General features: G+C 36.8%; 1 protein-coding gene across 35 annotated transcripts in view; it reads right to left on the bottom strand.

Moving 5' to 3' along the window:
* LOC145687471 (uncharacterized) overlaps positions 1–11,959 on the bottom strand; it is a 303,707-nt gene extending 291,748 nt beyond the window's left edge. For 12 of the 35 annotated variants that reach the window (XR_014131683.1, XM_081760987.1, XM_081760979.1 and 9 more), the window contains exon 1: positions 11,660–11,941. The gene's annotated coding sequence lies outside the window, so the exon portion shown is untranslated. Of the gene's footprint in view, positions 1–11,659 lie in introns of all 35 variants that reach the window. The other 23 variants (XM_081761005.1, XM_081761008.1, XM_081761002.1 and 20 more) reach the window with 11 other exon arrangements.
* Positions 11,960–13,564: the final 1,605 nt, after the last annotated feature.

Here is a 13,564-nt window from a genome sequence, read left to right as displayed (position 1 = left end):
AGCAGAAAGGGGTTTCTGCATCGAATTATTACGGGTGATGAGAAGTGGATCCATTACGAGAACCCTAAACGAAAAAAGGCCTGGGTGAAACCAGGTGAACCAGGTCCATCACAACCAAAACGAGATATTCACTGTGCAAAGGTTATGCTGTGCATATGGTGGGATATGAAAGGTGTGGTGTACTATGAGCTGCTGCAACCGGGTGAAACTATGAATGGAGAACGTTATCGACGACAATTAATGCGTTTGAAGCAAGCTCTGGCCAGAACACGACCAGAATGGGAGAACAGACATGATAAACTTATTGTTCAACATGATAACGCTCGCCCACATGTCGCAAAACCGGTCAAAACCTATTTAGAAAATGTCGGATGGGAAATTTTACCCCACCCGCCGTATTCACCAGACGTTGCTCCTTCGGACTACTACTTGTTCGATTGCATGAACAACGATTTGATTGGACAGCGGTTTACTTCTTCAGAAGATATCGAAACATGGGTCTCTGACTGGATCGCTTCCAAGGATGAGGACTTCTTTCGCCACGGAATCCGTACATTGCCTGACAGATGGGCGAAAGTGGTGGCTAGCGATGGACAATATTTTTCTTAAGGTATTTATGTATTTTGTGTTTGTACTACAGCTTCAATGTGTGCGTACCAACCGCACGAATTAATTCCTAGACCAAATAACTTTAGGCAAAATTTAGTGCCGCAAGCTAGTTACAATTTCCTTAAAAATATGCCCCTGCCAAATATCAGTAACTTTTGTGGGGGAAAAAAAAAAGTGTCACTTTGATAAGCGTTGCTGTACTTTTTCCTTAACGCTTAACCTCTTATATTATATCACCTATTTTTAGGTGATAGGATAAAACCTCCATTATTCGATTAAAAAAGTACCAATAAAGCTTTTTACTTCAGTTTTTTTTAGGACTGAAGGCATTGTAGAGCACGTTACATACGCTTTCACGCCTCTCTGCGTCGAGACATAGGATGTGATGACGTCATAAATTTAAAACAGGTATTTTTTGTTGTGCCTATTTTTATTATTTTTGGCGGGCCTACATTTTGCATTCAGAAGACTGAAATTCTGCACACTCGTTCAGTGCACCCTTAATATTTTTCAGATGATTTCAGATCTCTGCGTGTCCAGAGGGGCAAAAATAAAAAATGGATATTTTTAACAAAAAATAGCTTTCTTAGCGATTTTCCCGCCTAAGATGGAGACATATGAATGGTACCATCTCTAAGGCTGTTCCATTCTGAAGAGAATGATGTACGAACCATGATCTTAGGATAAATAGGGATGGCTCAGGAAACTGTTACCTGAGATCCTGTTTTATACGGGAATCTGGGGTACTCGGGTATATTATTTTTCGCGGGCTTACTTTTCCATCTAGAAGTTTGAAATTTTGGACACTCATTCACTGCACCCCTTAGTATTTTTCAGATTTGTTTCAGATCTTTGCCTTTAAACAGAGGCGGTACAGAGGGGTAAAAAGTAAAAGGATATTTCTTAACAGAAAATCCATTTTTTCGTGATTTTCCAGCCCCAGATAGCCTACACGATGGAGACATTTGAATGGTACCGTTTGAAACTGTTTTATTCTGAAGAGAATAATGTACAAATCATGATTCTAGGATAAAGAGGGATGTCTGAGGAAATTTTTATATTACATCCGCGTCATCTGGGGTATTGTGGGGATGTTCGTAGCTCATTGTTAAATATTTTTCCCGCCCTTACTATTCAAGATAGAAGCTTGAAATTTTGTACACATTTATTACACCCTTAGTGAAAAAAAAAAAACAAAAAAATCAAGACTTCTCTCAAAATTTTCCGCTTCAAAGACATGATAGGGAAAATGTGAATGTTACCGTTTTAAAAGCTGTTCTATTCTGAAGAGGAGGTATGAAAAATGATCCTAGGATAAATAGGGGTGATGCTTGACAAAGTCTATAATTCACCCCCCCCCCCCCAAAAAAAAAAGAAAAAAATTGTTTGAGATTGATATAGGTTAACGATTGGGGATTAACTGAAAATTCAACCCGAATACTTTTACATAAACGGCATAATTGGCATTTAATACTTATTCGTAATGCTTTTTCTTCAGTTCGCGACTTGTATTATGCGAGGAGAAAGATTTGATTTAAATTTTAAAAAATCGATTTAAATCTAAAAAATCATGATTCTTTTCCACACTGCTTGTAGCCATGTCTAGAAATAGAAATTACGCATGTGCCTGAAAAGTTACTTATTATGATTACATGAGATCGTCGGAACGTATACGATTAAATTAATGAAGAAGAGTACTTAGGAACGTTCACATTTACATAATGCTATTTTTGACCAATTTTTACTCCCTTTCCATTGCTTGTCACGCTTGGTAACGCAAAGCCAAACCCCTTCCCTCCCTTGGTCACGTATTTTATTTCACCATTTTTTTGGGGGGGAGGGATTATTACAATAAAAAAAACTAATTCTAATAACAGAACTTTTTATTACAAAATGTTGTATTCTGAATAAATTTTTAGCTTTTTTCCGCCAACAAATCAAAGTACTAGAAAAAGGTAGTACCGTAATAATTTTAACTCCATAATGTTTAACCCGTCTTAATACTTCGAAACTGCATAAGTTTTCTCAACAGAAAATCTCTAAATAATTCAAACAGGATGAATTAATTATTAAATTACACTCAAAAATGCATCTAAATATTTCTCGGGTGGGTGTGCAGAAATCTCCAAACTGAGGTATCTACCTCCGAAGAAAGACCATATTCTTCCGCAAAAGTATGTATAAAGCATTACCTCATATCGCCACTCATTGCGGAGGAAACGGACTTCGTAATTCGCGGTCAATGTGCGATCATATGGAAAGTAGCACTTTATTATTATGTAAGCCCGCAGAAGAAAATAATGTGGGTTGCATATAGTCAAGGCGTTCTTTGAAATTACATTTCTGGGCTTTTGGAACCTATGGCCATTTTACTCCATTATATACGAGGAATGACGTCTCTCGGCGAGCACAGTACTCGGACAAGTGGGGAAGAAAGGTAGCGGCCTGTGACCTTTACGTTCGACATCATCCCGGATTTAATTGGTCCGAATGAACAAAATCCATTAAAAACCTCACGCAGGATGACTGGCACGAAAAAGCTTTTACTAGTTTCCTACTAAGTATCCCTCACCAGGAATCGAACCCGGGAACAGTCTCACAAAAGGCGAGAGCGTTAGCAACTACAATAGCGGAACCACTGTTCTTAGAAATAACCAGATAAAAAACGTGCATAACTTTTGACCTCCCAAAGCCGAAATTTGAAACAACGGCTTCTTACACAATTGGATTTAGTCAAGATCGATTTGTGTACCAAATCTAGTGGCTCTAGATGGCTTCTTTCTTCAAGAAATTCTCTTCACAGACACAAACATGAACAGACATACATATTAAATGTAAGTATACGTACCATGCGTAACTTTACATTTATACAAATCTGTAATATAAAAGGCAATGATAAATTTCGAGAAAACCAGAAGGTAGGAATTATCGATTTGAACCGACCTGGCACACAAATAGGCCTGGAAATGTTTCTTTATATGCTTTTATTCTTGGTGCGGTGAATAAATGGGATAAGCAATGAATGGACCCTAAAATTTGAACTTATAGGTAGCACCACCCAAAAATGGCCTGAGGCACTTTTGTCACAAAGTTAGTTCTTCAACCTTGGAAAATGTATATGGACCCATATTAATTTCGGTGCGGCAAAGTGAATGATCAGGTGTAAAACTCAAATTTAATAGAATCATGCAAAAACTGTTCGACTGGAACATTTTCGGTATGTACAAGAGTAGACCTCCGATCTACTCTTCGTGGGCGTATATATTCATGTTAGCGCGAAAGTCAAAGGGGTTAAAAGCAAATCAAAATCAAAATCAGCTTAATTGTATGTAAAGTCACTTTGGCTCACTTTTCGTTTCTCGACTTGTTGGAAGTCTTTCTTTTCTGAGAAACTTGAAAATAGAAATTCATAAATGACAATCGGATTCATGTTGCAAAGTGTTAAAAGAGGTAGAAGAAAATGTCAAAACCCTGTTTAGCAAGATAAATATGTCCGTGAATCCAGAACTAATAGCCAGTAAGGGTGAAACGGAATGGATGATCCGGTTTTCCGGGAACTCATGAGTTTATATCTGCATCTTCAGAGGCAGAAAATTAAAAAAAGAGCAAAGAATGTCTTTTTTTTTAATTAACTAGCAGGTTAAAATTACATCATTGAGTACAAATGGCAAACTCAGAAACGTTATTACATATAATGTTATATTGCACGAGTAATTGTTATTATCTGTTTTTTGTTCGGTTTGTTCGGAGTTTAATACCTCTTTCTGCATATAGACTATGCAGAACTCTACTCACATGTCCTCACAACTTAATTTGGAATCAGACCACATGAGCTCTCACCGGACACTGAACCCGGTCTACCGCGTCAACATTGCATACATTAACCATATAACTATAAGGGGGCTCTGGTATATAGTACTTCATGACCAACATATATGGATTTTACTACCAAACGAATAGAGCTAGACTGTTCTTACCATTCCTGAACTGTTTGTTGTTCAATCATGGAAAGTTTGTGTGTACTCAATTGGACGCACGGTGACAAGGTGTGAAATATTTTTATTATATTTCATGGCTTAAGTTTAGAGTTACCCTTTCAGTTTCTAACCAATTAAAAAGCAGTTAAAACATTAAATTTTTTTAGGCTAGGTTACCCGATAAAACTTCAATTAGACTACAACAGTGACTGGAATTGGCTCTCATAAAAATTTAATAGATTATCTTAATTATTCTTATACAATTCTGTAAAGCTCAATGCGGAAATATCACATTCAACGCATTCATTCGCCATCCTATATGACTACCAATGCTGCTGAATCATCAAATCCTTCCACGTCTTGCAAATAGTATCCACTTCTACATATCTTTTCTCGTAATAAACATACTTTAATAATACTTTACTGCCAAACTTACGTACCTAAATATCACACAAGAACTCCAAATCTTCATTTCTTACCTAATTTCTCCTATAAATTTTCCTAATTTTATATATATATATAAAACTAAACTTAACTCTATTTCATAACAACATGATGATCTCCCGTATTTAAACACCAAACAGCCTTTCCCTCTCATTAAGTGACTAGCGCGCGCCTTTCAATGCACATAGTCAATCGATCGATTCCGGTGCGAGCTTTGAAATTTGAGCGCATTGCGGTGGTTCGGATTCTACTTAAGCTACAGACCCACGTCTCATGGCAGGTTTCATAAGGGACGTTGAATTTAAACAAGCGCTAAACAAAAGAAAAGCATGGAATTTAACAACCAGAATAGAAAAATGGGGTAAACTTTACAATATACGCTCATCAATAAGGGTATAGTTGAGTAGGGTAGGGTAGTGTAAGATAGGAATAAGTAGGGTAGGGGAAGGAACGGGTTAGCGTAAGTTTAGTTCAATTTTGATCCACTTTTATAAAATTAATAGAATGTATTTTCTCGTTTCTGAATGAGTATACCAGCTGGAGCGGGCATTGTAAAGTTAACCCGAAAAATGGAAAATCTTGAAGTCATTATGTAGCAAAGAACAGGAAATTGCTATAGATCATGAAAATTAAATTATCTTCATAGACCGATTCCATTTCAAATCGTCCAGGAAAACCACAATTGGTGCCCATCATAGTCTCAGATTTCATTAATTTTTTTATATGGGATCTACATGCAATATTATTAGACCCATATTTTTTCTTTTTGCTGAAAAAAACTTTTCCTTCGATATACAGCCTTCCAAAATTGTTGCCCTCCTTTCGGATTGTTCGAAAAACTGAAAAACGTGTCAAATTAAAAGTTTTGTTGTAGAGAAACGAGTGTACCGAGTAACATAATCACAATAGCAGGAAGAGTATAAAGTTGTATGTTTCGGTGGAGGGCCAAAATTCGTCGATTGGTCTAATAGGAATCGCACAATTCACTCGCAATGTTGCCAGCTTTGGTGAATTTTTTGCTAACTTCAAATATTTTTTTTTTTTTTTTTCTGTCCTCACAAGCAATATCAACCATCTGCTTCTAGCATCGAAATCTACTCCATAAGGTCTCTTGAAAATGTAAAGGACTTACGTTTCTGATTATTACATCCCACGTTATAGCATGATGAAAACCTGAAAATTTCATTAAGACGCCATGTTTGGACGCCATTTTCTCAAAAACAACACCTTTTAAAAATCTGACTTTTTTACATGTATTGGAGAAGTACCTAAGTATTTAATATTCGTTAACCGTTCATGCGGCTGCAGCCCCAAACATTCGCAATTAATTATTGAAATTTCGATTTTTGTGCTGGAAATGTAAATATTTCCTATGGGCATTTAGATCCTATACACAAAGCAAATTGAAAGGGAGTATGAAAATTTTGAGAGATGAATCCTGACATCAAATCCAATAGAAAAGTTCCTATAAAAATGAGTCGTATTCCGCTTCGTTTTCGAGTTACAGGGTTCCCAACTCTGAATCCAAAATCGGCTCGCGACAATGGAAAATAAAATATAAATTTCGCGTTAAATAAGAACTATGTGTTAAAGTTATGATGAAGTTCAGAAAGTTGATTTGTATCAATATGATAATTCTTACGTGCGTTGCAATTCGGTTGGCAGTGTTGCCAACTTAGTAGAATTTTTATTTGTTTCCAAATCACACTACGTGGTTTTTATTTGATATTTGGTATTCATTAATGATTGTAAACATCACATGAAGCTCAATTTTCCCCACATCACCACGGTTTTTGAAAACTTACATGCATTTCATTGAAAGTTTTATCTCGTGCGTTATTGATAGCTTGCAACATTAAGTGTGAATTTCACTTGATATTTGCCATCATTAGAAAAACCAAAATATCGAATAAAAACTAAGTTTTTGTAAGTTGTAATAATAATAACAAGAAGAAGAAGAAGAAGAAAATTTATCTTTCATTATTGCAAAACCTCTCGCAACTCCGCGCATCAAGTTCGAACTTGTTCAAGAAGTTCTGTTGCAACTACGAAACAGTTTATTACGTGATTCAGTGTCGTAAACGAACCATGAAAATTGTTTCCACTGGTAACATAATATTGTAGTGCACTAGTTACAGTGTTTGTGTGAATAACAATGGAGAAGTCCTATTACAGTAAGGACCTTATTAAATGTATTGATTATTTTAAAAGGAATAAGATAATTGCGTACAGAAAGAATTCGTGACAAAAATTTTATCTTGAGGTAAAATATATGTATTGCGTACAGCGCATCTGCCAAAACGTAGTATTAGGAGAGGATGATTATTTGTGTAAAGGGTGCTTTGAATATTTACCGTGAACAACGTGAATGTGTGTGAGATATTGGTGACCACGAAAGAAGGTGTAAATATGAAATTATGCACAGCAAGATAAAGAATTTGTTCCTCTGAATGTAGATTTGGAAACCATTAACCAGACAGTTAACATGCTAAACATGAATGTATCGCCATTAAAACCAGCCGTTATCGGTGACACCTAGACTACGGTGAAGGAATCACCTCTCAAAATTTTTCACACTGCCGTTCAAATCGCCTTGTGTACACGACACAAATAATCATCCTCCCGTTTGGGCAGACACGCTGTACGCAATCCATATATTTTATCGCAAGATAAGATTTTTGTCTAGAACTTTTTCTGTGTACAATCCTCTTATGGCTTTTAGCACAATCAACACACTTAATACGGTCCTTACTGTAATAGGAATTCTCCATTATAATTCACACAAACACTGTAATTAGTGCACTACAATGTCATGTTACCAATCAAAACAATCTTCATGATTCTAGAGAACACTAGGACGATGTTCACGACACCGAATAACGCAAACTATCAATAACGCACGAGAAATGAAATGAAATCGTTGAGTTTTACGTCCCACGCTTATGCCGGTTAGGCTAAAGGAGACGGTGATGATGAGTAATGAATGAAATGGTGGAATGAAGTAAGTGGGAGGAAACGGGAGAGCCCCGAGAAAACCCACGCACACGGTGTTTGTCCACCACAAAGTTCACTTGGCGGGGGCTGGGATCGAACCCGGGACCCCAAGCACCAGAGGTAAACGCTCTGCCACTGAGCCACCGCGGCCCCAATAACGCACGAGATAAAACTTTTTAATGAAATACATGTAAGTTTTCGAAAAGTGTGATGATGTGGGGAAAACTATGCTACATGTGATGTTTACAACCATTAATGAATACCAAATATCAAATAAAATCCACGTAGTGTGACTTGGAAACAAATAGAAGTTCTACCAAGTTGGCAACACTGCTAACCGAATTGCAACGCACGTAAAAATCATCATATTGATACAAATCAACTTTATCAAAGCTTTAACATATAGTTTCTGATTTAACGCGAAATATATATATATATTTTCTATTGTCCCGAGCCGATTTTGGATCCCGAGTAGGAAACCCTCTAACTCGAAAACGAAGCGGAATTCGACTCATCTTTATAGGAACTTTTCTACTGGATTTGATGTCAGGATTCATCTCTCAAAATTTTCATACTCCCTTTCAATTCGCCTTGTGTATAGGATCTAAATGCCCATAGGAAATATTTACATTTCCAGCATAAAAATCGAAATTTTAATAATTAATTGCAAATGTTTGGGGCTGCAGCTGCATGAACGGTTAACGAATATTAAATACTTAGGTACTTCTTCAATACATGTAAAAAAGTCAGATTTTTAAAAGCTGGGGTTTTTGAGAAAATGGCGTCCAAACATGGCGTCTTAATGAAATTTTCAGGTTTACATCATGCTATAACGTGGGATGTAATAATCAGAAACGTAAGTCCTTTACATTTTCAAGAGACCTTATGGAGTAGATTTCGATGCTAGAAGCAGATGGTTGATATTGCTCGTGAGGACAGAAAAAAAATGTTTGAAGTTAGCAAAAATTTCACAAGTTGGCAACATTGCGAGTGAATTGCGCAATTCCTATTGGAAAAATGAAATGAAATCTTTAAGTTTTACGTCCCACGGTTATGCCGGTTAGGCTAAAGGAGACGGTGATAATGAGAGATGAGTGAAATGGTGGAATGAAGAAAGTGGGAGGAAACGGGAGAACCCCGAGAAAACCCACGAGCATGGTGTTTGTCCACCACAAAGTTCACTTGGCGGGGGCTGGGATCGAACCCGGGACCCCAAGCACCAGAGGTGAACGCTCTACCACTGAGCCACCGCGCCCCCCCAATTCCTATTGGACCAATCGACGAATTTTGGCCCTCCACCGAAACACACAACTTTATACTCTTCCTGCTATTGAGATTATGTTACTAAGTACACTCGTTTCTCTACAATAACATTTTTAATTTGACATGTTTTTCAGTTTTTCGAGCAATCCGAAAGGAGGGCAACCATTTTGGAAGGCTGTATGTCGAAGAAAAAAAAAATCAGCAAAAAAAAAAAAAAAATATATGGGTCTAATAATTTTGTCTGTAGTTTCTTATTTTAAAAAATAAACTAAATCCAAGACAGTCATGTGGACCACCCTGAACGATTTGAAATGGAATCACTCGATACATAAATAAAATTTAAGCACTTTTACCACTAAAAAACCTAAAATAATCAGAAAAAGCAACTGAACTCGAAAAATCCTATACGATCCGAGACTGATTATTAGTTTTTTTGAGAAACTACGTTTTCAAACCCTGATTATGTTATCGACGTATTATGACTTTTTGCGTTTCCAAGTTGAAAATAGGCTGTTTATTATTATTATTATATTACGTCTTTCTTTCTACCTTCAATTTTGGCGATTTGCTTTCAGAAATATAACCATCATTGTTTCACTATTCAGATAAGTTTGAAATTTTCATTTACTTTAGAGAAATAAGAACCAACGACCTTCACCCTAATTTTCTTATAAAATCAGTGATACGATGCGACAAAAGATCTCAAAATAATAATCGAAACAATTACAGAAGTAACAACCATAACTTGGACTGCTCGAAAGCACACGACGCTTAGTATCGCTATCAAAACCAGAAACTAGGACTGAATTTCTCTACATTCAAGTGGAGCAGCGCACGAAAACCAGAATACCAAAATAGACAGTTCTAATATTCTTGAAGTAAAAATCCCCGGTTAGACTAGAGAATTCATGGAAATCAAAGGCCCCTACCACCATACTAAAAAGCAATAACAGTATTGTATTTAAACGCGTGAAATATGTCAACTACGGAAGTAGGTCCTTTTTTCTAACAAAGTTATATTCGAAATTACTGGTGCACAGGTAACAGTTTAGAGATGGTGGCCCAAAGCTGGCAAGAAAACAGTATGATTTACAGAAGTAAGTTGATACTGGTGACTGGCAATTGATGTTCGAGTAAAGTGTGATGAAAATTTTAACTAATCTAGGCTACCGAACTTCGTAATGAGTTATGTAGGAAAAGAACTATTAGTAACGAAGACAAAAAAGAACGTGCCCTGCGGACCTCTAACCCGCCTTCACTCGCTAACGCTCGCTCAGCAATATTACATGAATTAAATACTAGTAACCTAACCTAATTTAATGTATAAAACTATAAAACGACCGAATCTGAGTAGAATGTCAAAAAAATGTACGTGAAAAAGCTGGCTCCGGTCAACAAAGGCCGGTTATCTTCAGTTATTAGCCTACTCGGGGGTAAAAGTGGATCTGAAAAGTCAAGGGGACGGATGACGTCCCGCCGTCCCCCTTGCCTATCTTTGCCCATTGTAATATTTTATGAAGTAGGGGAAGACATTTTTGGAAGTGGGGGGTAATAGTTAAGAAGAGCTACTTCTCATCTCCCGTGCACGAGGATACATCTTACTGTTGCACTACCTAAACACCCTAAGTACAAGGGCAAAAACTCAGTTTATTACCTACTTTTTAACATCCTAGATAGTCAATGAATAATTCCTGAAAGTATGGCGTTTCTCGTCCTTCCCTAAATGGGAAGTACGGCTCCTTAACTATAACCCAATCACCGAGTGCGGGATACATGTACCGGAACCGATTTCTACAAACGTCTTACCTATCAGTTATAAAAAGCGTTCTCGGGTAGTTTAAGTGATCATAAAAGTAAAGAAATCCCAATTCACATTTTTCACGCATTACGACATAATTTTACCCACAAATACACCATAATACCCTAACATATGCAACGTTATTCTGAATGTGCATAGTTTCGTCCAAAAAAATCTGATCATGATTTAGTAGCGGTCTATTCATAATATTCCTTTTGGCCACTACATACTCTCCGTAACAGTATCTAACACATCCGGTGTGTTGTTTTCTCACAACGCAGCTAAATATTTTCACACACCAACACACATATGCAAGAATACTCAATCATTGTATTGGTCTAACTTTAATTTGTTATGTAACATATACTGTACATAAACATAAAAATCACATTCCATGTCAAACTTAAGCACACCCCTACACATCCAGCTAGGAAATGCACAAATTTTTCAGTAACTACATTAAATATCAAATCACTTTTACTTCTAATAGGATCTTTAGCTTCTACTGAACTTTATTCAAATAAATAACCACATTAAGGAATTAATAATATGACTTTTTCCTTATAAAACTTACCTTGGTCAATTTTATACACTAACAAAAGCAATATGGCGAAACTTAACGGTAATACGATTTTATACCAAAGGTTTTTAACCAAGAACTCGCATTGGCCAAATCCTCGGCGTCTGTCAACGTGGACGCTTGTCGAGTTCCTAGATGTTACAAAAACTATTTAGATATCAATAACATGGAAATCTTGGTGCAGTTCTCATTTTGTTTAACCAATTTCTTTCCTTCTTTTCCAAAGTAAACGATCAGATTTCCGGATTATTTTAAAGGTGCACATTCATAAGCACAAGGATTTCTAAATTGTGTGGGAATAATAATACCAATACTCGGGCGGAATGATTCAACAATGCAATTTTTATGGTATCTATCGGAGTAATTTTACAATAGGCCGTCATAAAAAAAAGTTGTAAATTAAAATGGAAATGCAGATTAAGAATAGCCCGCCAAATTAAAAAAGAACTTCTAGTTTAACTTTTCTTGCTTTAAATGAAGCCTTCCGTTCTTGACTTTTGTTACACTGGCGTTCGAAAATAATTGAGTGAAAATTGATGTGCCCAGTGCCCTAGAAATGATTGACGAGCTATCTTGATACCTGTTATCGTGATATATGCAGGGCCGGAATAAGGAGGCGTCTTCGGAGGGCTATAGCCCGGACCTCCAGATGAACAGGGGCCATCACTCTGATCAAAATCTCAACTGGCTATCTAAAAAGAATAGTGAAGATACAATCATCATCATAAAATAAAATATAATCAAAAATATGAAACATATTCCCTTAACTTTCCTACTGTAATAAAGTTAAATGACTTTCAATAACGTGATGTATCTTAGCGTTACCAAGAATTGAACCAAAGTACCATAGCATCTAATAACATCCCATAACATCTTATAACAATGTGAAGCAGGGGGTAACTAAGGGCTTGTCTCCCCGCGCAGACAGTGTGAAGCGGGTCCCTTCACCATAATTCTATTGAAAACGCAATAAGGAGCACTTGCCGATTATTGCGACTTTCAAGGAACACTTACTGATACAACAATTGTTTGTGAATTTCATCACCATGGATCGAAAACCACCACTGTACAGTGCTTTGGAAAGGCCTACTCAAATGAGTTGTTTAGTTCCAATCCGGCTTTTGTCCGTTCACCCATTGAATTCAATTGAATTTATTTCTTTTGAATGAAGTTACAGCTATGAGGAACATCCTCCCTCAGGCAAATGTAACATGCGTCATTCACACTCCCAGGCGGTTCAAGAGATTAAGAGTCACAAATAAAGTCACTTTCAATTTTATAATATAGATTTTCAGGCATTTTACATAAAATCAAATATTTTAGCAGTTTCTTCTAATTCATGCCCATTCTCTACATGTGAATGTTATAAGGAATACAAAACAATTTGCAGAAATATTACTGGAATTTCCAAGAAATGTGCCCTGTCCTGCAATGCATTCCAAGCTTTAGGGTGGGGAGGAGTGGAAGGTCAAACCTAATTTTAGATATCTGGCACTCAAGATTTCACTGCTTGAGGCAGTTCATTCCGTCACTCTTTCGAGGGAAGTCACCCTGCCAGTATCATTCCTCCGTGCTGTGGAAAATTTCTTCATACGAACAGGCATTGTCTTGTGGACGTGTTTATCGTGGATTGAGGTTTTGTGTATTTATATTTCGTTATAGCATAGGTTGCATCATCGTTACCATCTAAGTTAAAATCGTACGTTACTGTAGATTATGCTTTTACAACCGACGACAGGGTGGTGATTTGTACAGTATGAGACAAAACGATAAGTTGCTCCATGAAATCGCAATTGGAACAACATATACGAACCGCGCTTCGCATGAGAGAGAAACAGGAATCTTCTTCTCACAAACAAGTTCTTTTGACGCAGATGCGACAGGGATCGTCTTCATAGG

The sequence above is a fragment of the Thermobia domestica genome, chromosome 1 (assembly GCF_964235325.1).
Source record: "Thermobia domestica chromosome 1, izTheDome1.hap1.1, whole genome shotgun sequence".
Classification (NCBI taxonomy): Eukaryota; Metazoa; Arthropoda; class Insecta; order Zygentoma; family Lepismatidae; genus Thermobia; species Thermobia domestica.
This window is presented reverse-complemented; position numbering and strand designations above follow the sequence as displayed.